The sequence below is a fragment of the Mytilus trossulus genome, chromosome 9 (genome assembly GCF_036588685.1).
Source record: "Mytilus trossulus isolate FHL-02 chromosome 9, PNRI_Mtr1.1.1.hap1, whole genome shotgun sequence".
Taxonomy (NCBI): Eukaryota; Metazoa; Mollusca; class Bivalvia; order Mytilida; family Mytilidae; genus Mytilus; species Mytilus trossulus.
Window position 1 is genome coordinate 43,638,089 of NC_086381.1, and position 27,387 is coordinate 43,665,475.

A 27,387-nucleotide genomic window follows, 5' to 3' on the forward strand; every position below is an offset into this window, starting at 1 on the left:
AAAATACTGAACTCAGAGGAAAATCCAATCGGGAAGTCCATAAGCACGGCAAAATCAAACGACAAAACACATAAAAAACGAATGAACAAAAACTTTCATATTCCTGACTTGGTACAGGCATTTTAAACTTTGTTGCCAGTCTCATCAAATCCCGTTATATTTACAATGATGCGTGAACTACACAGACATGATAAATAAAATAGTCAAAATATGGGTACAGCAGTCATCATCGTGTAATTCAAAATTCTCTTCTTAACATGATTTGTTTTCTTTACATGATTTCAGGGTATTTCACATTAATCTTTTTCCAATAAGGAAACACATCAGCGTGCGTAAATAAATTTGCATTTAACGTTGAGGATTATATATTCAGTAATTGGTTGTTTTTATAAAGATTATATGAATGATTGGGTTTTTCAAATATTTTGTAGCAGAGCAGATCAAACAATGTGTAGTGCATTATTTGAAAAGCTAACACTTGAAATAATTTCTTCTGTGTAGAGATTTTTTCTACAATATTTTGTACCATGTCAGGAAAATAGCCATTTTTAATTTATAAAATTGAGAATGGAAATGGGGAATGTATCAAAGAGACAACAACCCGACTTTAGAAAAAACAACAACAGAAGGTCACCAACAGGTCTTCAATGTAACGAGAAATTCCCGCACCCGGAGGCGTACTTCAGCTGGCCCCTAAACAAATATATACTAGTTCAGTGATAATGAACGCCATACTAATATCCAAATTGTACACAAGAAACTAAAATTAGAATTATACAAGACTATCAAAGACCAGAGGCTATAGTTTGTTTCTGTTTGTGTTAGATTTTAATTTTGTGTTCCTACTGTGTCTTAGTTCTCCTCTTATATTTGATGTGTTTCCCTCACTTTTAGTTTTTAACCCGTATTTGTTTTTTTCTCAATCGATTTATGAATTTCGAACACTGGTCAACTACTCTTGTCTTTGTTTAGATGCTAAGACGATTTCGAATAGTATGTCAATAACTTCAGTTTCAAGAGTAGTTAACAATATGTTAATGCAAAATAAAGAATAAACACAACGAACCATCTAAAACAGGAGACAAAAGGGATGGTTTCAATTCCCAATTGTGTACATTTATGTGTTTGAACATTCAAGCAGCGCCTGTGTTATATTTCATACTGAAAATATAATATACCCAATAAACACTGTTGCTGATCAAAAAATGCACGTTTAAGATGGCAAGCAAGTAACCAATGAAGTTGCAATGTTTAGTTCTCAACCAATCATTACGTCAAATGTTCTAAGTAAAAGAATGTTTGTATCTTCATTGGAGAAATGCCACATACTGCAAAATCTTAGAATCATTCAGGCGATAGAGATAATTTTATTGAGGATCATGGAGACCTGTTGTTCAGTTTAGAATGAGGAATGCCTTTTGTATACATCACACAAGACAGATATGTATACCATTTCTTGCGCAGCAGGAAATATTTTATCGTCGGGTATCAACATCTGATTCACAACACCAATAGAAAACTAATGCCATTCTTTCGTTTTAATTATCAAACTTTCGGCAAATATGGGTACATATGTAGTTGAGATTTGTTGCAAAAAAAAAATTACGTAAAAAATTAACTCTCAAGAAAATTCTAACAGGAAAGTCCCATATCAATGGCAAAATCAAAAGCTGAAACGCATAAAACAAATAGATAAGAATTGTCATATTTCATAATTGGTATGACAGTCGCATCATATTCTACCCATATCATATCATTCACAATTTATATCTTTTCAGAGATGCTCGCGGCATAAATATATATAAATCTAAAACATTAGATTCAATGCGTTTCCCTAGGTTTTGGTGTGTGACCCGGTTTGTTTTACAGCGGTATGCTACTACTGCCTTTGTACGATAAACAATTAAGAGCAGGAAAGCAAAGTATGGCAAAAAAATGATCATAATTTGTATGCAGTATCAACATCCACCCAAAATAAAAGATTGGAGTAGATCAAAACGCACAAACGGCAAAATCACTGAACATAAAACAATAAAAATGATTGAATCAAACATAAAATATGACCCCAAAGCAAATACTGTTCAAGGTTATATGTGCAAAGAAAAAATTACAAAAATGCAGTCCTCCTAATTCAAAGATGTATTTTTAATAATTCAACCATTTTTAATAGATTTCTAATTTCATTGTTACAATGTTTATGTTATATACACGTTTTAAATGTATAACATTTATATAAGAATTGTGTCTTTCTTTGGACATATTTCCGTGGCTACGAATGTTCACTTAATAATTTTTTATCATATCCATTTCATTATATTGTATTGATATAAGGGATGGCAATGGTTACTTTTCAATCAGCACAACTCGTGTCAATAATACAATGTCCTGAAACTAAGCTAAATCCAAGATTTATTGAGGCATCAAACCAATAAACTAAATTAATGATATAATAAAATGTATAACTGGATTATTCTGCTGTCTGCAAGTCACGACGCCGTGGCGGTCTTGTTGCTTTTCTGTATATATAAAAAATACAATTACAAAAATTGGATCATGTACATTGCCTGACAGTTTCTCATGTTGTTTAAATGAAAAACAAAGAATGAAGAATATACCAAAACTTAAGTTTTGTCCATTTTCTCTCGATCAAAATAACTATGACATTAAAACAAACAACATCTAATTATTAATGTTATCTTTGACACTATCTACACATTACATATGACAATTGTATCCACTCGTTTACTAAGTTTTAGCATTTGATTTTGTTATATACTTAGGGACTTTCCGTTTAAATTTCCTCGAAGTTAGGTATTTGTGTTATATTATTTTTTACAAGTATTAATCTGAATATGTAAAAGATCCATTTTATAACATTCCAATTCGCCTTTTCAGAATCTTAAGGATCATGGGTAATCTCATTGTTCGTACACCAAAATGAAAAATCACGTTACGTCATCGGTTTAATTTCCATTGTTTAGAAAGTTTTAAAACCAATCACAACGTTTTAGTGTACGTTTTTGAAAATGTTACTCAGAATGGATTGTATTCTGAAAAGGCGAATTGTTTACATTTTACCAAAAAGTAAAAACACAAAAATACCGAACTCCGAGGAAAATTCAAAAGGAAAATCCAAAATCAAAAGGCAAAATCAAAAGTCCAAACACATCAAACGAATGGATAACAACTGTCATATTCCTGACTTGGTACAGGCATTTTCTAATGTAGAAAATGGTGGATTGAACCTGGTTTTATAGCTAGCTAAACCTCTCACTTGTATGACCAACTACACCTTCTTTACTGTCCGTTATGTGATATCTTTGTCAAAAATGGGCCAGGAGATATTTGATTGGTCGTTTTTCACTCGTTCCGTTCTTATTTTGAGGTTCCATTTTTTTACTAACCTTGAAGTTCGGTATATTTTTTGTTTGTTTATGGAAACGAGATGAGAAAGAAACAGGCCATCTTAGGATCTTTAATGCAGCACGTGGCGGGCATCAACTGGTCAAATACAACAATGTATATTAGTTCAGCGAACCGAACGGCACACTAAATAAGGCAACAGCAGTATACCGCTGTTCAAAATGTATAAATCGATAGAGAAAAAAACAAATCCGAGTTACAAACTAAATCTGAGGGAAACGAATCAAAGAGAACTACGACACAACAGAAACACAACATTAAAACGTAGCACAGACAGAAACGATCTACAATATAACAATGACCATTTCCCTGGCCTGGTATATAGGGCATATCACACTGCGAAACATACAAATGAAAAATGAAATACATGGTACATGATTTTTTTAAATCTATGAATCGTTGTAGCGGAAGTAAAACTATATGTGAACACCAGTGGAACAGCAAGTGACTTCCCGTCAGGAGGACTCGAGCTTATCCAGTACCATGTGTGAGTTGTGTTGCTTGAAACTTTTTCTGAACTGTTGATGGTCTGTTTCTTAATATATATATTTGTTTGATTTTTTTGGAATAATCTTCAACTGAAGAAAAGAGGCAAAAAGATGCAACATGAAAGAATAAACATAAGCTTAAATCAACTTGAAGGTTGAGATTAAGACACATTATGTATTTCGGTTGATTGTTACGTACAGTGAACGATATATCCAGTAGCATTCGTTTAATATGTATTTATCGTTATGTTGCTTCGACTGGTTACGTTCCAGAATTGTAGAGGTGAATGATGATAGATTTCATGATATTGATATGGTAGAAACATGCGAACAACCCTAATATAAAGCCAACATCAATATTTTATGATAAACGTTAATGTTTCAAGCATCTCAGAATACGTTATACATGACAGATTTCAGTAAATAATTTCTTTTTTCCGTTTTCATCTATTAAGCATTAATGATGTGTCACCATTGATTCTAAGGATATTTATTGAAATATACTGTTCTTTAGTGATATTTTCCATATAACATATCCGGGTTCGTGTTCAATTACAATAAGGATACAGTCTATTGTCTCTTATTTCTGAAATCCAAATCGTTAAAATAATTTAGCATTGCGAAATAGAGAGAACCGTTAGAAATGTGCAAATAATCATAAAAAGCCTGACAGAAAATTGAACATTTAACTGTCATACATGTCAGCGTTTTAGCTTGCTATAAAACCAGGTTTGATCCATCATTTTCTACTTAAGAGCTTGCATGTACCAAGTCAAAAATATGACCGTTGTACTATTGGTTTGATGTGTTTGAGCTTCAAATTCCAAAACTTAATTAGGGAATTCCGGTTTTTAATTTTCCTCGGAGTTTGATATTTTGTGAAATTACTTTGAATTTTATACGGTAAAACGAAGGGATGATATAATTGGTAAATATTTTACTATGCAATGTATAGTTAATGAATATCATTTCATCATATTCATTATGGTTTGTCCACCATGTAGACAGTATGGACTTAAATAAGTCTAAAGATATTATACATTGCCAAATATTAACAAACTGTATTTATTACTACAAGTTCAAACAAAAGCAATTATTGGGATTCCGCTAACATGTTTAACCCCGACACATTATTTATGTATGTGCCTGCCGTAAGCCAGAAGCATGTAATTCAGTGGTTGTCGTTTGTTTATGTGTAACACTAGTTTTTCGCTCATTTTGTTTTATATAAATGGGGCCGTTGGTTTTCTCGTTTGAATTGTTTTACATTGTCATATCGGGGCCTTTCATAGCTGACTATGCCGTATGGGCTCTGTTAATTGTTGAAGGCCATACGGTCACCTATAGTTTTAAATTTCTGTGTCATTTGCGTCTCTTGTGGACAGTTGTCTCACTGGCAATCATATCATAGCTTCTTTTTTATATTCACAATTTGATGTGATTTTGCACGAAATTCAAAATGGAGATTTTTCATATTAACGTAGTTACATCCATACTTTGTATTATTGTTTATTATGTTTATTATGTTCTCTACTTATATAACTATATATTGTTATAGCATTTTACATTTCATTTTGGTTACATAGGATAATGCTGTTATTCAAATGTGCTGTTTTTGAAATACTAAGGCTTTTCTACCTCAGGCATAGATAACCTTAGCTGTATTTGGCAAAACATTTAGGAATTTTGGTCCTCAATGATCTTCAACTTCGTACTTTATTTGGCCTTTTTAACTTTTTTTAGATTCGAGCGTCACTCATGAGTCTTTTGTAGACGAAACGCGCGTCTGGCGTATACTAAATTTAGTCTTGGTATCTATGATGAGTTTATTTACAGTCACATAATTGTGCGTATTTACAACAAACGTCTGTATCTTATCTTTATCTTATATACATGTACAAAACAAAAATGACATCTAAAAATTCAAACAGACGAAGAAAATGACAATAAAAGATTTAAATATATGCATAAAACAAATTTAAAGCTAACACGTAACGTCGTTGTTATTGTTAGCATTTGTTTTTGTATAGTCAAATGGACGCAGTTCCTTAACATGTTAAAACTAAGTCTTTTAAAGCACTTTGAAAGGCTGATAGTCTAAATACCCCATGTAAATTCGTTACACGGTGTGCTAGTGACATAATACGATCTACATTGGGTAAGTAAATTTCATATGGGGATTGGAGCTTCGTTCTTATCCCATATGGAATTTACTGGCCTAATACATATCGTATTAGATCACTAACTTACCATCTAATGTTATACACTGCTCTTGAATTTCATAAAACATATAAGTTGGTGCATATAAATATCATTCCATTTCATAATTAAGATTTATATATCATTGTGCAACTAATAAATATATAAAAGTAAAAAAAAGTATTCGTTTAAAATAAAGTTAGTAAAAACTGAAATAATTAGTTGCCAAAAAATGTCAAGGTTTTAGTACCAAGATCATAAAAAAAAATCAAACATTTTACCCTATGCCAATATTTGTATATCATAAACTCTTTTTCTTTCTGAAATTAAGATAGGTTTATTTAAATTATATAACAAAAGAAGATGTGCTATGATTAATGCTCCTGTTACGTAGTCTTCTGCGGCTGAGTTTTCTTTAATAAACTATAAACCAATGAGAAAAGTCTCCACAAGAGATCAAAATGACACATAAATTAACAACTGTAGGTCACCGTTTGGTATTCAACAATGCGCAAAGCCCATACCACATAGTCAGCTATAAAAGGCCCCAAAAATGATAATGTAAAACAATTCAAACCAGAAAACTAACGGCCTTATCTATGTTAAAAAAATTAACGAAAATCAAATGCATATATCATGTATATATTCCACAATTTTCCAATCTAAAAGAACAGCGTAGATGATTTTAGCTTTTCCATAAAGGCGCTAGGAAACAGGAACAACGTAGATTGGAAAAAAAATCATTATATTGATTCAGAAATAACACTCATGTATTGTACATGTTGTAGTGTAGAAACATTTTAAAACCGCTAAACTACATATAAAAATGCAGTATTAGCAATGCCAACCACTTTAAACTCAACAACGATATCAAACGCGCATTTCATCTCTATTTTCTGTAATAAAATCAAGTGAAAAGTATTAATTTCGTATACGTTCAGTCATGTATTGGTTATTACTTTCAGAGATGAACATCAGTTAGAACGGAAATACGAAATGTTTCTTCAATATTATAAAATCTGGTCTACATAAAAGGGATGGAATAATAGTGGATTATATAAGCCTTAATGATATTATAATGGTGGTATGAATGAAACAACCATACGTTTTATAAACCTGGCCAATTTAGAAATTTAAAAAATCAAAAGCCATTTAAGTACCATGATTATAAACGAAAGCTACTATCCAGATCTTTTATCTCGTGATGAGAAAATGCATTTTTCTTTTTTCTGTACTGTTTTTCCCTCGTTATTATCACATTAGAATCTCTTTGTATAAGACTTATTTCACTCCTGATATCACTTAGCTGATCGTAATTATTGTATATATATTGTGCGAGTTATAAATAATTTAAATGAACAAATATCGATGAATATTAAAGAACATGAAACATTTGATAGTTTTACCTGTATCACTTGTTAACAAACATGAAGTAAAAACCATGAATATGATTACAAGGAGATGTAAAATATATATACAATGGATAAGTGTTGGTTTCCTAATTATGGAAATAGTCTAGAACAATATGTCAACCACACTGAATCGTCAGCAGATACATTCTGAAGAACAACAAACAGCATATTAAGATTTATACCGGTGCCAGCGTTTTTTTTATTCAACTTAAATTCTTTCAATCCATCTACATAGTACTCGAATCATTGAAAAATATTATACCTCCATATTGCTGAAACTAAGCAATGTACATCTAAATCGGGAAATATGAATATTGCAGGCAGGAAGATGAGTTAATCTCATTGCAACTATTTGTCCACAGTTTGTTTTTATGTTGTGCTGTAACATCATCCTCTACGTTAGAATAGGGTTTACCACTAAGAAACATGCTTAACCCCTTTCCTATACGCTTTTCGAAAATTGTCTAGTCATAAATTAGGCCGTCAATTTTCTCAATTGAATAATTATTGTTTCACATTATCATGTCGGAGCCTTTCATAAAGTCGACTATACAGTATTGGTTTTTCTAACTGTTGAATGCCAAACGTTTTTCATGATAATAATTTACATCAACCTCTTTTAAACTTTGGTGGATAGTTGTTTCAATGCAAAAAAAATCATTCACCTTCAAGGTTCATTGTTTCTTTTTAACAAACCAACGCTTATGCATCGTATCTAAATTTTTGATACTACCTCTCCTTGTAATTATATTCATGGTTTTTACTTCAGATGATTATCGGCCATACGGCGAAGTTGCTAAAATCCATGACATTCAGACTAATTGGCTTCGTCTTATACAATTATCATTTTATATACATTTAGTATAAACATAATTTAAAAAAAAACATAAAAAGAAGGGGGAAAACCCTTTACAGGTTGAGCAGAAGCTTTGTATTTTGTGGGTCAGTGATCTTAAGTCGTCTTGTATTTGCTGTGTTGTGTAAATTGGACTTGTTCGTCTTATATTCGTTTTTAATCTGTTTGATATGTGGCGTTGTCAATATGAAAAAAGAAGATGTGGTATGATTGCCAATGAGACAACTCACCACAAGAGACCAAAATGACACAGAAATAAACAGTAAAGGTCACTATCAGGTTTTCAACAATGAGCAAACCCTATACCGCATGTTCAGCTATAAAAAAAACGAAACAAACATGCTCAACAATTCAAATGAGAAAGCTTTTTTTTTCAATTTACTTTTACTAGACGAGTTTGTGTGTGTCCCTTTTGTATCTTCCTCTTTTTTTAATTTAATATCATTCTGCGCGCTTTTTCTAGAAAACCTACATTCGGAACGCTTTATGTTTGGTCAAAATTTCATTTGATAGGACAAGTTAGTAGTTACATCTTACATTGTACGACCCCGACTGAATTATTGCTTCCGATATTTAATACTACACCGACAATAGTAAATAAACAATAGCATTACGGTGTAGTACCGTATTATTATATATGAGTACATGCAATTACTGAAAATAAGCTAAAAGTACATACACATAAATCATTCTATAATATTGTGTAACAGTTATGGTTATTGAGTATTAGGTTTCATTAATGAAACATTGAACTATTAAAATCTCTGTGGTATGATGGGTCTGTGTTGGTATCAATGTACTATCACCAAAACAAGAGCTTAGTTGGATAGTCAATACTGTATATTACATGTTCTGAATTTCATCTCGATCGAAACGCTATTTCATTCTCAGACCAATCAATTTTGTTCATATAATGAAATAAAATGCAAAAGTATATTGTCGTGAAGTGACTATAAACCATTGCTGTATTAATTTGACTGCGTCTGATTAGATATTTTATCTTTGCTATTTACATGAAACATGTACATTATATCAATACCATCAATTGATTTTGTATTTGCAATGTCTCCGCATTTAGTTAAGATTCTCATATACATGTTAGAGACATATTTAATGAATATATTGAATATATATCAATATGATTATTTTAAAGATGGATATAATTTGGCTTGAAATTTATGTATTCTCCTATAATAATATCTACTTAAATAGTTCAGTTTTTAACAGTACTTTCTCTATAAATATGCATTTATATGCAAACCATGCGATACAATATAGTTTAATGTCCAAACAGTTATCTCTGTTCATTGGATTTAAATCCTCATGTAAGACATATTTTGTTCGTAAAAGGGATATTCTAAGAATTTTTGTCTGATGTATTTTTTATACGTTTGTGGGTCTTTTCAGTAAACAAAACCAGAAAACAGTTTTCCAAGCAAAAGGTAATCATGATCAGTAAAACTGGTTCATATTCTACCATTTAGTCCTTAAACTTTTCACTCATTTCATTTTGTTTGTCTATCCCATGCCTAAATGCACTTTATGTCAATAAATGAGTAATAGCATGTTGTGAAAATAAGATATCTTTACTGTGCTTACTTGAATATAAATTAGAACGAAAATATATGATTAAGCATTGGGATCGAAAAAATGTAAATGCTGAATTTCGGGATTATGTCAATTTCTGGTATTTGACAAATGATACCATAACGGAACAATATCAGTAGGAAAAGACTAGTTTTGGTGAATTCGCAGTCTAAAATCAAAAGATACAAACAAATGCACTACGAATTTTCCAACTAAAATGCAAAATTATTCAGGTACACTTTAAAACAAATTTTTCTTTGAAAATAAATGCTGGAAACTTTACAGTGTTAGAACCTGCGTGAATGATAAAAAAACCCAGCTTAATGACGTGTCATGTATTGAATTGTTTGGATGTTCTAAATCTTATTTAAGCTGCAGATCATCAGATTGAATCTTAACATAACTATGCAAAACATTAATGTGTCCTTAACATTTCAAAACATCGCTTTAATGACGCACTGTCTTTACTTTATAATTTTGATTAATACACAAAAATTGTCAGTCTGTATAAGTAGAAATCGTTTCGGAATACTCTTTTTTATGTTATTCAAGTATGTCTTGAGTCTTTTTCTTAAAATATTGAAGTTAAAATCCTCTGCAATAAGAAACAAACAGTGCAAAACAAAGATGGAATAAAAACAAATGAATCACTAAAAGCTCCGTTTAAAGCACTTGCGTTTTCAAATATGAGCAAAAAAAGTAAACAACTCAAATCGACCAAAATGTTTGTAGAGAACATACACACTTATTTATTATAAATTTATTATATCAGTTGTCTTCTTATGAAATATAAGAAATAAAAGGCGACATGAAGCGACGAGAACATTTATAATTTGAAAGAGTCATTTTCTCTTTTTTACGTCAAATTATAACAATATACCACCACAAAAAAAAGCTTTTACATTATATTTGGCAAAACAACAGATAGTGTGATGCGGGTTAATTGCATGTCAGATAACTTTTTTCAAGTGTACCAACACGAAAATGATAGAAAACAAAAATAAAATCTGCAAAACGCACGCCTTGTTTTATCAGATAAAAATGAAACTATTTTTCGACTTGATATATCACGTTTTCGACTTACATACATATAACTATTGGGTTTATATCAAATACTCTAAAGTCTTTACGTAGTGAGAATGCCATTTGTCACTGGTTACTTACATTTTTTAGATACACAACGAAGCCAATATTGTTCAGCAACACGTCGTACCTTTCTAGATTCCGTGGGAATAACGGAGGACGTAAAACTGTCGCTATGAAATCCATACCTATCTTATTAGATTGTTAAATGAACGGTTACTGACGTAATTAAAAAACCTACTGACAAATAAAACGTCGATAGCACCAGGATTTTTGGATCGATTGGATGCTTAGGTTGTTGTTGATTTGAGGAGCTGCGTTAAATTCACCGGACAATTAATACTATTTGTTTTCTGATTTGTACCAATCAATAAAAAGCCTTGGATAGAATTAGTATGTAAGTAAGATGGTTTGAACGACTAACAGCTGACTTGAAAACAATGGACAAAAAACAGTAAAATATCGGACAAGAAACCAGCAAACATGGCTTGAATCGGAATTTTCGTCAGTGTATGAAACAGAGAAAATAAACAACTTTGCGTAAAGGACTTGTTGGAAGCTCAGATCCTATATACATAACGAACAATTGCTCCGGATAACAGCACAGTAATAATACACTTGTACTAACAAATTTACCAAACATTTAAAGGGAATAGACGACAATAAATACTGTGGAATATCGCTAGTAAAAGGTAAGAGTTCTTACTTCTCTGTATCATACATTAAATCTGTGTATGTATTTAAAATTGAACATAAAAATATTGATGAGTTTTTGGAAACATCATACTAATGAAACATTTCCACTTCATTGTACATTTTCCTTACGAGTAATTTCTACTAACAAATTGGGATATTTGGTACAGTATTAGTCAGGAAAATATGTCAATGTAACACTGATTGTGGTGATGCTAGAAGCAAACATTGTCACCTAATAAAATACGTTTACTTGTTGCTTAGAAGTTTTCATTAAGACTGAAAATGAAAACTGTGTAATGTTACTCTTAGTTTTTCAAACATACCTTTATCGAAACATCCAAACCAATATTTGAAACAAGATTATTGCAAACAGATATTTGTCTCTATAACCGTTGAAAATTAAAAAAATGTACTGATTATTATCAAAATTTACATTTCTTTATGCAATGGCTAACAGCCATCAATAGAATGTATACCGATGGATTCCACAATTGTCATAATATAGCATGGCAGAAAGTATGTATGTAGTATTAAACTATATGTGTATGATTTTTTATCCTATTCTTGTCGATCTTACCACTCTTTTTCTTTTCTTTACACGACTAAGGTTCTCTTTTCACATTCTCATCACATGAAACATGTCAAAGGGCCCATTAGACTATAAACATAACACGAAGGTAGGTAATTTCGGACCTATTCACTAAAATCTATTTTTTATTCATTTTGCGTTTGCTTTAATCACGGCCTAATCACTCCAAAGTACACAATAAATAATAATACCGTACAGCTCTCAGATAGTAGGACATATTAGGTCGATATCATGGAATAGAGATAGGGATGATACCGAATGGATAGTCTAACTCTTAAGTCGATAGCATACTGATATCATCGTGGTAAAAATAAAAAAAACTTCTGAAAAACAAATAACAGTAAAGGAATTAGACTAAATAGGAAGCAATGGAAAACAGATATGCTAAAAAAGTAGAAACAATAAAGAAGTGATTAAACAGTACAAATAAAATAATAGATACTGGTTTTAATAGCAAACCATAAAAATTTATGTTAGGTTTACGTAAACCTTACAACAGTATTGTGAAATTAAAGGGTCATTGAATAAAAGAGGGACGAAATATACCAGAGGGACAGTCAAACTCATAAATCGAAAATAAACTGACAACGCCATGGTAAAGAATGAGAAGGACAAACAGACAAACAATAGTACACATGACACAACATAGAAAACTGAAGAATAAACAACACGAACCCCACCAAAAACTAGGGGTGTTCTCGGGTGCTCCGGAAGGATTAGCAGATCCTGCTCCACATGTGGCCGCTGCTCAAAAGTCCTATATCGATAGAGAGAAACCAAAACTGAGAACACTACAAGAGAAAAACATCGAATTAAAAGTAACACTAAGGGCAGCAAAACACAAACCAAAATGCAACATATATAAAAATAAGCAATATCACAAAAAAACTCCGAGGCAAATTCAAAACGGGAAGCCCTTATCAAATGACAAAACCAAAAGCTCAAACACGTCAAACGATATGATGACAACAGTGATATTCCTGATCCCTGTTCCGAGCTCAGTGCATCAACGGATGACAGTTTTTAAAGTGTCAAAATTAAATTCAAAACCAGAACAAATAAATCAGAAAAGGCTATTGTATGTACAGTTTTATATTTTAACAATGTTTAATAACCTTCGTGTTGTAAAAGTTTAAACAATATAAAGTAATATTAAGATTTATATTGCTAAAATCCCTTTGTCACAACCCTGCAGCGAGTGAACCGGTTAATATATCGATCAAATATGTATATTTGGTATGCAATGTTGCCTTACCATTGTTCAAACGAAACATTAGCTCAAAATTTAATGTCACACCAATACACCCAAACGTTAAGCTACCATTGTATTGATGTGAAATAAATAAAATAGAATCTAGACAGAGGATATAATTGCTCCCATTATTATTAATCAGGAGACAAAGACACGTCGTCATGAGTTATAACTAAGCTCATATCTGAATCTGAGTAAAATGATCAAAATCATATCTTATCGATTGTGTAATATCAAAGATCTTTCTTAAAAAAAACAACAAATTTTGAAAACATTGAAATTGCAAATTGCATCAGTTAAATTTCGAGGTTGATTTGTAACACTGTTGATCTGCCTGCCTTAATGGAACATTCGAATTTTTGAAATATGTATAGCAGGGTTCAAATTGACTTAGTTTTATTCGTAAGTATTGTGATTTGTAACATTTAATTCATCAATTTAAGTGCCGTTCTTTTCGCCAAAATGTTAGCTGATATGCATAAACAGTTGAGATAGCCAATTGAAGTAATAATATCGTAGGATGTGTAGACAAGAGACATACACCAATAATGCATGATATAAAAACCTTATCACTGCCATGACTTACCGGATGTTTATATTGTTGTTTGACCGGATGCTTAAATGGGCGTCTTATCTGATGTTAATATAGGCGTCTTATCTGATGTTAATATAGGCGTCTTATCTGATGTTAATATAGGCGTCTTATCGGATGTTAATATAGGCGTCTTATCTGATATCAATATGTATAGATTATCGGGTTTTCTACACATTGATATCGTAAAATGTCAGCCGCGAGCCACAATGTGAACCTTTTTGGCGAGTGAGCGTAGCGAACGAGCTAAAAAGTTTCATATTGTGTCGAGCGGCTGATATTTTACGATATCTATACGTAGAAAACCCGATTATCTATTTATCGTTTTATTAATGGTCTTGTTTCGTCTCCCTAAGACAGTTTTACGCTTGACGAAAGCAAGCTTGATAACGTCTCCTCTCGCATTATGACGTCGCTGATAACTTCTCCTCTAACATTGTGACGTCGCTGATAATGCTTGGTTTCGTTTTGAAGTTTTGATACGAGAATTACTGAGCGACAGAGCAAAGTGATATAGGCGTAGGGAAGATCGATAAAGGCGTCTTATCGGATGTTAATATAGGCGTCTTATTGGATGTAAATATAGGCGTCTTATCTGATGTTAATATAGTCGTCCTATCGGATGTTAAAATAGGCGTCTTATCTGATGTTAATATAGGCGTCTTATCTGATGTTAATATAGGCGTCTTATCTGATGTTAATATAGGCGTCTTATCGGATGTTAAAATAGGCGTCTTATCTGATGTTAAAATAGGCGTCTTATCTGATGTTAATATAGGCGTCTTATCTGATGTTAATGTAGGCGTCTTATCTGATGTTAAAATAGGCGTCTTATCTGATGTTAATATAGGCGGCTTATCTGATGTTAATATAGGCGTCTTATCTGATGTTAATATAGACGTCTTATCTGATGTCATTATAGGCGTCTTATCTGATGGATATATAGGCGTCTTATCTGATGTTGATATAGGCGTCTTATCTGATGTTAATATAGGCGTCTTATCGGATAGTTATAAAGGTGTCTTACCGGAACACGTCTTTTCGTTTTGGTTCTTTGATCAAATTCAATCTTAACATTCGTTTTTTTTTTTAATATTTTGTATTTCGTTATTTGTCTGTTCGTCTTTTAAGTACCCATCGGATTTTTTTATTGCTATGGTAATGTCTAGTTTTCTTCAACTAATGATATTAGAATGTCCTCTAAACTAAGGCTACTTCCTTCTGTGGACTTGTAATAAACAATCTATAAAATAATTACAGAGAACACCAACACATTTAATAATAAGCACATTGCTTTATAATCGATTTTATTATTGAATATGCCAGGAAATATGTCGACAGATCTTTCTTCTTTTCAAATACTTCCCTATTAATGTCATGCGAATAGCTGACGAAGCGCTTTATTGATTAGGTTTAAAAACTACAAATTCAAATATTTACATGTTATGATTTCTAACAAAGTTATAAACTTAAACTCGTTAATGTATCAATCATACTTATACGTCAACGTATCACGACTGTAATAAGACAATCACGGGGGGGTCTCAACATGGGATTTTGGGTACAGGTGTGTAGCTGGGATTTTAAAAATACCCCCATTCATATATTGAATAATTGTGAAATCCCTACTTAAACATATATTTCACAGCGAAATCATAACCCATTCATATATTTATGACCCATTGATATATCACAATCGGTCAATTACTACCTATTGATATATTTCCTCGGTAAAATTGCACCCCATTGATATATTTGACGGATCAAAAAAGGGACCCATTCCAGCGGCACATATGTATATACCTTTATATAGGAAGAGACCCCCCCCCCCCCCCCCCCGTGAAGACAATACGAACGTATGTTCACTAATAGTTACAATGATAGAAACTACAACTGACAGATTGGAAGTTTGAATTGATGAGAGTAAAATAGTGTAAACTACTTCGCTTTTACCTTCGTTATTATGTTTGTCAATATTTAAATTCTAAAGGAAAAATTGAATTATATAGAAATTGAAACAAGAAATCTCTAAAAACTTGTTTACACCATCATAATTATGTGGTTTACTTGTAGAAGGGATTTGATACGAATGATTAATGGGACTGTTTTCTAATGGTAATATATCAACATTACATGTATTATCTCGGTCTGGTAGACATGTTTAAGGGGTAGGCCTTGGTAACACAAAAATGTTCCTCTCCTTGATTTTTCTCTTATATTTACATCATTGAAAAGGTAGGGGTCCATGCATCATCTGCCAAAGTTTTAAGGAAATTGACCGTTTCATTTTATGTTTAGGGTATATTAAAAATGACCAGTTTTGGGGATACTCTGAAAAAAACGGTCGAAAACACTAGTAGGTAAAAATCATTAAGTGTTTTTGCACATGTTGTCATTAGAAATACCCGTTACTGTTAAATTGCATAGAAGAAACATATCTTAGAGTAAATCTTAAACATCATGGTAATATAAATAGACTGAACGTAAAAAAAAAGGTTTTTAATAATTATTACGGCGAAAGTCTGGCCAGCTCAGATAACACATTTCTTTTTCTAATTTAGCCGGACAAAAAAATTGTCGTTTAATTCCTGCAAAAAAATATTCAAACGTTTATTGGTTATAAATGTCAAAAGTCACAAAATTTTATCGAATATAAACGTTTGAAATTTTCAAAATTTTTCAACAAGTAGGCCAACAGGCACATCAAAAAGGTAGAATTTCGGGACAAAATTCATTTTCCTCTTACAAAACCTCCTACAGACTGTTTTTACATTCTTTGAATGTGCAATAGTTAAAGAAGTACTGTTCCAATAATAATTGTATTAATTTTATAAGGAAAAACATTAATATTTAGTATAGGACGAGTATTCTTGGGACGAGTTGACATAATTATTTTATCACAACTATTTATTGGTTTCTCTCCATATACTTCAAAATGCGCCTGTCATCAATAACAGACGCTATCAGAAATAATTGTTTTAACAGTCTGTCACTATCTTAGTACTATCTTTGTGTAATGTAGATCATCTATTAGCATAGTTCAGTTCTGTTCAGTTCAGTTTCTTGCATAAGCTTGTACTAGGATTGACATTCAGATCATTTCTTCTAGAATATAGCATTTTATATTGAAAAGAAAAACCCATAAAAACAGTAAGTAAAAAAATCTGTATCAATGACTTAGCACTAAAACCATATAACCTTATTATTTACTAATCTAATTTCCCAAAACTTCAACTTTGTTTTTGGCTTAACGATGTCACAAGGTCCTTTAGTCAGTAAATTTGCTCCAGAACTCATCAGACTCAGTTCATTCCAATTGATGTTTTTTAAGCATATTATGTATGAATAGTTATTGTCTACCTTTTATTCTTTAGTTTATTGTTTGATGGTGTCAAACATGCACAGCTTACTGGTTCTGTCTGCATCATTCTCACAGCCAAATATAAACAACATAAATGTTTGATCACTGTTTAATTTACTGCTATGGTAAAACGCACAAATGACTTTCAATACATGTGTAAGAGTTGTCTCTCATATACCAGGTCTACCCCCTTCAGTACTTTTGTACATGACCTTGTAGTTTTCTTTGCTTGCACTGAATAATATTTGTTTGTAAATTGTTAATGTCACATTCGTTAATGCTTAACACTACACGTTTAATTACTAGTTATTGATAAACTAATCCTTTTTGATACAATATATTAACCTAATAATCAACTGAAATCAACATTACATAAATTTTACGGCGATATGTTTGTGTCCTGGATCAATAGCGACATGTTTTCGCAGTATAAAATCGTAGTTTGACCCTAAAATATTGCATTTTAAAAGTTAAAAAAAAAACAAACTTCAAGCTATCAATTTAAAAGTGAAATACTTTTGTCACATAAATATAGGCTGTTTTTGACAAAACTATACATATGCATCAGGTTCTAAAATTATAAATAGATATAGGAAGATGTGGTGTGAATGCCAATGAGACAACTCTCTATCCAAATAACAATTTATAAAAGTAAACCATTATAGGTTAATGCACGGCCTTCAATACGTGAAAAATGATAGAAATGTTTACAATTTCAGCATTTATTAAATTCTTAGACGGGTGTTGTCTATAATGGAAGTGGCGGCACTTGTGTTCAGTTTTTATAATTTAATATCTGAATGTTGTATGTGGTGATAAAGCTTATCATATATAAAGGTTAAGACTAGACACGAATGCCTCCACTTCCGTTTTTGACATAAACATTATAAAATGTGACGGTTTATGGCATATTTAATATGTTTGTCATATTTAAGCTAGAATTCGAGCGTCTTAAATGGACAAAACAGTCCCAGTCTTTAAATAAAGTACGTGAATAGACAGGAGAAGACACTACAGTGTTTTACAAAGGTCAACTATCTATCATCAGATGTACTTCAAATGTTTGTCCACAATAAACGCTAGCCCTTACCGGGTTTCACAAATCGATTGACGTCGACGCATTTGATCCCAATCTCAATCGAATTCATTTGATTTTCTCCGTTTCTGTTTGATTCCTTGATGGGTTTCTTTCTTATTGATTTACGAGCCTTGACGAACTTGGTAGACGTTATTACCAATGTTATTTCAACTGATCGGGCGGAGCTTACGTTTTAATTTGCATAAGAAAAGTCTATGTGAAGATGTGTGTGATAAGGATGATTACCGTTATAAATATTACTTATTTCTAATCACCTATCAGTGTCATCAAAGGAATTTACAAAACAATGACCGGACACTTAATTTTTGAGTTTATCCTTAAACCCCTAACTATAGATGGACTTGTTTATTATGAGCGAACCGGTTAAACTCCGCCCAGTCAAGTGAAATAAATTGAGTAATACTCCGAAAACAAACAGCAAAACATTTAGACTTACAAATTAGTCAACTTTTTTTCTCAACATTTTGCTTGTCTTGGTCTTAAATATAGATAGATAGTACAATAAAGGATTGCAACAGAGCTAATAAAATCACCTGAATAATACAAGACAATTAAGTCAGTGTTAAGTATGTGATATAGAAAAGATAAAGTTAAAGTTTAATGTTTAGTGTAAACGATAGACTGAATTTCAAAATCAAGCTCCTGTATTGAAGTGCCTTTTGCAATGACCCTACTATAATAGTATGTTTTTAAGAATTATGGAGCCCTTGTTTTTTCTTCATTTGTCTTATTACTGTCAACTACATTTCACATTTACGTCTTCTAGCTTTGAGAAGCAATTTATCTGAATCAACAGACTGATTTAAAGGACATAGATGTTATACAAAATACAAAAAAGGTTCAAAAGAGATAAAGCTTTTATATTTCTGTATGTCTTTTAATATAGTATCCATATACTATAAGAGCCGATATAATTTTTTCATCAACCGTTGTTTCTTATAGGCTGATCTAGCACACAGAACAAGTGTAACCTTTTTCGTCACTTGTCTGTTAGTAGTCTATCGTCGTCCGTTTATTTTTACCTCGTAAAAACCCCTGCACTTACTCGGTCAAAGTAAACCAAAATTGACCCCACTCATACTTCCACAAACATAACCACCAAGACTAAAACATAACATTATATTACGGATTACAAATGGGTCGAGGTTTGTGATTGGATAACACCACAGAGATGTCAGTATATATTCAGGAAACTGCCGGGGTATATACGACGTTTTTATCCCCAATTGGAACCTCAAAAACATCATCATAACACCGGTTACTATGTGACGTAGTCAAAAGCTATCAGACTGTCAGAGGCTCACAGAGGGAAACAAATGACGTGCTTCAGTCAAGAATCTATGTTTGATACTAAATCACGCAATTAACACTTTTAATACTTAAATTTAATGTTAAAAGTATTATTATAAATTATTACATACACGATAAAATTATGTTCACAGCAAATTAGAAAATCCTTCACGTATGCAAAACATATCAGGTTGGGATTTCAACTTATATGTGTTGTCAACAAAAACCTGCACTGGAAAAAAACATTAAGTCAGGTAATCCGTAATATATGTGTAATTCAGGTCTCAGAAAGGGTATATACTGTGACATTCCCGGCTTAGTGCTTATATCCCCTTCGCCTTCGGCTCAGGGGATATAAACTATAAGCCGGGAATGTCACAGTATATACCCTGTCTGAGACCTGAATAACATATAACATGCTCATCAAGATTAAAAACAACACATAACATAACTGCAAAGAATACACAAAGAACATAGCAAACCTGTTCGCGGCCTATTAAAGATGACTATGCGGAATGGGCTTTGCTCATTGTTGAAGGCCGAACGGTGACCTATAGTTGTTAATTTCTTTGTCAGTTTGGTCGCTTAAGGAACATTGTCTCATTGTCAATCATATCACATCTTCCATTTTTTTTATATGTAACCAACAAGACTAGAAATAGAACAAAACAAAAAATAAATCAAAAATAGAACAGAGATTATAAAAATGGTCAGAATGTGAAAGTCTACATATTGTCTGCTCTCGAAAATAAACTCTTAATAGGAAATATTATCGGAAAGACAAAATTCAACATCGCCAAAATTTGTTAGTTGATTTTGAACATTAATCAGCATTTTTACCGAAGATGTGGAGTATATGTCAGTGAGATAAAAACAAAACAACAACTAGAAGATATTGGTGTGTGTCAAAATTAATCTTGAATCGTTAACTTTACGGATATATTTGCAATTAATTAACATTTGTCTCGACTACTACAGTTTTGATTTTCTCTTGTGTTGTTAATGGCTGAAAATATATCGCTAAGCTGTTTGTTAATCGTCCTTGGCCTCATACCAATTTTTAATCTACAATGTAATTTGTTGTTTCTATATTGACAAATTGGTTTCTGTAAAACACTTATTTACCACAAGATTGGAAGATTAACTTAAGGCTTGTTGGTTTGAATACCGAATCTGATTATTTCTAGAATGTTGGATATATGGCCGGAGGCAAGCTACAAGACATTGTTCGTGACGAATACCGATACCATGCATGCAATGTTATATGTTTGTCAATATATGGTGAAGGCCGCACCTTGACCAATAATGGTTTACTTTTATGTTTTGTTATTTGGATGGAGAGCTTTGTCATTGGCACTCTCTTCATTCTAAAGCTGTCCCTCAAACAAAATGATGATACTGTTAATATTGTACAAAAAAAATCTTGCAAAGCTTAAAACCAGAACAAATGCAAGTCATTTTGGCATCTTAGCTTCATTATAAATAAAGGAAAGGTTGTGACATTTGTCAATAAGACATAAACTATTCAAAACAAAAAATATCATGAAGAAAAATCTGAAATCTGCTTACCAAAAGTCAGATTGGAATTTTCATAGTGATTTTTTTTTCATCCCACTTGAACGACTTACACCATTAAACCAAATTGTAGAAGAATCATTAAGGTGTAGTTAGAGAGGACAATTGCAATATATTTGTCTGATGTACCTATAGGACTATTTTGATTGATTTTTACTTATTTGTTCTACCTTAATCATGCCTTTATGATACATATAAGCTCGATCGGTCTGCGTAATTCTCGTATCACGACTTTGTTATCACCGAACAGAATATCAGTGATGTCAGAAATCGAGAGCAAAATTGAACGTGGTAACTTTCTGTAAGACATGCAGTCAAGTAAAAATTATGTTTTGAGGTTTAAAAGTGATTAAGTCACCGAATAAGCACAATAAACTGATGATTTGACCAGTACAAACAACGCAAAATATGACCAACTAAGCTGCACGTAGACAAGTTTCATGTCGTTCGTCGCGCTCCTTCCATTAAAAGAATCAAAGTGAATGTTTCGATATCATTAATACTGCAAACACTTATTGACCTCTATTTGAATTTTGAATAAACGAAATCTGTAGAAAAACAGATAAACTATACAAAATCGACAAACAGAACTACAAAGGTCAGGAATGCACATTAATGTTGCCTCGAACTTCATTAATTATACTATCTATGTATCGAAACCCTTTGCAACAATTACTCTTTCATTTTGTTATAAAACTGAAATGTTAGTTTTAAATGCTCAAATCAAAAGGAGGTCTCCAAACTTTTTCAGTTTTAATGATCAAACGTGACAGTATGTGGAAAGAAAACATTGATATCAACGTTCCAATATTTTAGCTGATTTCTAACCTAAGGCTAAAAGTGTCCACGAAGATTATGGCTCAACGTTTTCCTCCATAACAGATTTCTAACCTTAGACTAGCAATTTCCACGAAAAAGATTGCTCAAGGTTTCCCTACATAACAGATTTCTAACCTTAGACTAGCAATTTCCACAAACATGATTGCTCAAGATTTCCCTCTATAACAGATTTCTAACCTTACGCTAGCAATTTTTAGGAGAATGATTGCTCAAGGTTTTCCTCCATGATAACAGATTTCTAACCTTAGACTAGCAATTTCCACGAAAAAGATTGCTCAAGGTTTCCCTCCATAACAGATGTCTAATCTTAGTCTAGCAATTTCCAGGAAAATGATTGCTCAAGGTTTCCCTCCATAACAGATTTCTAATCTTAGGGTAGCAATTTTCATGAAAATGATTGCTTTAGGTTTCCCTCCATAACAGATTTCTAACCTTAGGCTAGCAATTTCCAGGAAAATAATGGCTCAAGGTTTTCTTTCATAACATATTTCTAACCTTAGGCTCGCAGTTATCATGAAAAAGATTGCTCAAGGTTTTCCCCCCTAACCTCGTACTTTAAGTGGACAATGTTATATGATCATGTATAGATACCGTTAACTCTGTTAGCAATATCCAACCAATACTGATCGACAACAGATCTACAGTCGGTGATAAACATTTGAATCACAGATTTATCTCAATCACAGCACTTTGCAACGACGAAGAAAGCTGTAACTACAAGTTGTGTATCTGACAAACAAGTGATCAAAGTATTGATCTTATGTATAAAGATGAACAAAATGATAACTGCAGATTGATTGATCCTTAACCATACAAGATCCTTAATTTAAGTAAAAATTACAAATGTAAGTATCATATCGGATGAAAATCAGGCATTAATTCTAACCAAAATAAGCAGACTACAGATCTTCTTATTTCTATAAATACAGATTTGTGTTCACAATGGATTATATTTGCGATCATGTGCTACGCCAATATTCAAAGTTAGTCTGTTGAATGATGACGGTTATGAGTAAAGAACAACGTGAATATACTTATAGCAAAGGACGTTAACAAAATATTGTAAAAAAGCTCTGTCCAATAGGAATCCATGATTGGGCAGGTGTCTTCAACTCGCTTTATACATGTACAGACACTTTTGTGGGTATGTGCTGAATCATACAATGTTATACTGATATGACAATATAATGCCGTTATGGAATTTTTTACATTTATCACAAATAAGACATTTTTAAGGGTTGATCTAATACAAGAAATACAGTAATTACAGATAATAAAGTTAAGAATGGAAATCGGAAATATGTCAAAGAAACAACAACCCGACCAAAAAGCAGATGAAATCTACCAGTAAAATAATGTTATAAGAATTATAAAAATAAGCATTATTTTTAAAGATAAAGAGAATGTCCCAAAAAATTATGGAATACTAAAGTCCTTGAAGACACTCACTTATTTTTTAAATACGAAAAACATTATAGTCTGATTTAGTGAAATACGGTGGCAATAATTTCTGTTAAAAAAAATTCAGTCGCTTATATTTAAAGCAGTATTCCTGAAACGAGCATGATATGAAGATAACAAAACAAAATGGAGTCAAAAGTATATGCGTATTAAATGAAAGTATAACTATTTGTATGAAGACCATCATAGGGTCTTAGTATTGAGTAATTGTATGTATGTTTCTCTGGTACAATGTAAAATATAAGTATAGAAGATGATAGGAAAATCATTATTCGAGATGCCTGTGCATGATAAAGGGATATCGAGGATAATGATTTGTAACGAGTTATAATTCAGAGAGTTTTTTTTTCATTTTTCGATGTCTAGATATGAGTTATGATTACGTTCATGTTTGTTCTAGATGACTTTTATCTGATTTATTTTATCTTTATGTGAAAGTCTTTTGTTTTTGTTATGAGTAATGGTTCATTATATTGTGTTCGTCCATTGTCATTCTATGCGACTTTTATCTTATTTATCATGTTATCTTCATGCAAAAGTCTACTGTTTAGAAGATACACATATGTTATCATGTTATTTTACTGTTCTTTATATTTTACATCTAATTAATCATAATTGTTATTGCTTTATGAAACATCTTTCTATTATAACACCATCTCTTTTTTAAGTTTTGATTATTCGTTTCTCTGCCTGATTTAAAAAAAAAATTTAAAACCCATTTACGAAAAAAACCGCATTCTAATAAATCTATTTAGTCCCAGAATCCATAAAAGTATCAAGAAGGCACTGTTTCTTCATAAGAGCTGCTTTTACCCAAATTTTATTTCTTCAATGAGGGAATACTTTTCATATATTAATTCATTTGTCAAAAATCGGGATTGTACATGTTATATACAGTCCATGATCTTGGCAACATCTAAAACTTGTATATAACTGTCATATGTCAATTGTCTTCGCTACTTCGTAAGATAGACAGTGTATTTTTTTGTCATGCAGTGTTTATGTGCATTTCTGTAATATTTTCACTGTTAGATTTTTTTCACTCAATTCATGAAGTTCGGCATGCAGCTTTTTAAGTCAAGCAGTTCGGCAATGTTTTCTATTTCAGTTAATATTCGCCATAGTCTAGAAGTTTGGTAGTGTTTACTATGTCACGTAGTGTTTTCTCTAAAATCGTGACGTTCCACAGTGTTTTTATGTTTGTGTTTAATCGTTCAGATTTGTTGTGTTTACTATGTCACACACTGTGTCTTCGACATAACCACGAAGTTCAGTATTGCTTTCTTTGTCAGTTTGTTTTTCTCAATCGTGAATTTTGTGAGTGTTTAATGTGTGAGTGTGGCTTTTCTTAAGTTGTTAACATCGGCAGTGTTTTTTTTAGTATAGTGTGTCTTCTTTCAAGCCGTATAGTTTGGTGATATTTTTGTAATATGCATTAAAAATCAATTAATAAATCAAACGATGCTTCTTTATTTGTTATATAACTTAACCTTTAATTGACCTTGTATAAAATTATCTTTCATTTATCAAATTGATTGTGTTCAAAGCCATGAAAACATTCAATTATTGTAAATTTCTCTTCCCGCAGCAGTTTTACGGAACTAGCAATTAATTTGGTAGAACTAGACTAAATTGACCATTTCTCGGTATAATTGTTATCTTTCTAGTCATGTCAATGTACTATTAATCATGTTTTTATATGATTAAGTTAAACGAGCATTCATATTTAGCATAACAATGAAGCAGACATGTTATAACTACATGTAAAACAGTATAATGATTGGCTTATAAAACATTTGGTTAGATATACGTCATTTGATTGTTTACTGCTGTATAACCATACGTGGATGCATGGCTGTATCACGTCCAATGCACATGAAATGTGAGACAACATCGTAGTGATTTGAATATCAACCTTACCTATAAGACGACCGATTCACTGAACAATATTTTATATGTTCTAATTCATAACGTACTTGTCGACAGGAAGACATTTAAGCCCACTCAAAAACAATATTCCTGACTCCGAAACTAATTACTGCGTGCTTAGTGTATTAATTGCAAATATCAATTATAATGTCTTAGTTTTGACCTAACTAGGAATTGTATCACACAGCCACATAACATGTTGCTATGGCTTACAAGCGACCTTTAAAAGAAGAACAAGTTTATATAAAAATATACTTTATTATCAAATGTTCACTCTAAAAGAGATATTTTGTTATTGTTTAGAATGATGTACACATCACTTAATGTTTTTGCCTGATACAAATATATACTGTTTATTTCATAATTAACTTGAACAGTATATAAACAACATACATTATTATAGCAAAATTCAAAGAAGCATGGCATTCTTATTCTAATAGTACAATGCAAAAATTTGTCAAATAATAAGCAGTATCTTAAAATTTAAAGCACATACCTCATTTGAGTATGCCAAAGTTGCTACATTGTGTTCTATTTTAGGTAATGATCAACACTAAGTCTTTCATAATTTAGTTATTTTATATATGTTGCGTCGCGTGTTGTACTAGTTTTAAAACTTGTAAACTCAAATGAAATATGATATTAAAGATTCATTATTGTGCAACAATAGAAGGAAGAAAGGGAATCAAATTATCACAATTCTTAGATAAAGAAATTTCAAATATTTCACTAAATGTATAGTGTCAGCATTTTGATAGGATCAATAACCTATATACTTATTAAATTAGGCTTTTGGAAAGCAACCATCCCTTTTCGTCATGAATACTATTATAAAAGGAGTTTTGTGCATTTTAAGATTTTTGGATATGCAAAATCCCCATGCCATGATAGTAATGATAACAGAAGCAATATTATGACTTGAGAGTAATTATGCATTTGTATTTCTTGTAAGTTATTTGTACTAATCCACTGCTTAACGTCATCCTTCAAAACAACTTCTTAGGTTACTCATGCGCCCCATGGTTTAAACTTAGTGCTTTGTTTGGTCTTTTTATCTTTTTTAATTTGAGCTTCACTAATAAGTCTTTTGTTGACAAAAAAGCACATCAGACGTATACAATTTCCATCCATGTACCTTTAATTAGTTTATTAACACATTGTCTTTTTGCCTAATATATTCAGGGTTTTTCTTTTTATTCCCAAGTGCTAATAACAGTATCTTTCAATAAACATCACATTATTCTGTTTTGATGGGTTGTCATAAAAATGGTGTGTATTATGTGCATGTTACGTAACTATAACAATTATATTTAAATCGTTATTCCTATCAGTATAGTACAGTGCAATCTTCCAAGTTTCGAAGGGATATAACATATTGGATAACATGCCAAAAGATGTTACGAAACTGTGCACATAATTGGTTGCTGTTAACTCTACCCTAATGGACTATCATTACTAAAAAAAAGGGGCGAAAGATACCAAAAACGACATTCAAACTCATGTTTCGAACATAAACTGACAACGCCATGGCTAAAAAAATAAGATAAAAAACAATAGTAGATAAAATACACAACATAGAAATCTAAGGAATACGCAACACGGATCCCACCAAACACTGGGGGTGATCCCAGGTGCTCCAGGAGGGTAAGCGTATC

The 27,387-nt window shown here is 31.8% G+C and overlaps 1 protein-coding gene across 1 annotated transcript in view; it reads left to right on the top strand.

The window, feature by feature from the left end:
- The first annotated feature begins 11,291 nt into the window (after positions 1-11,291).
- LOC134683915 (DNA damage-regulated autophagy modulator protein 2-like) overlaps positions 11,292-27,387 on the top strand; it is a 46,438-nt gene continuing 30,342 nt past the window's right edge. Inside the window, exon 1 of the mRNA XM_063543232.1 lies at positions 11,292-11,740. The gene's annotated coding sequence lies outside the window, so the exon portion shown is untranslated. The remainder of the gene's footprint in view (positions 11,741-27,387) is intronic.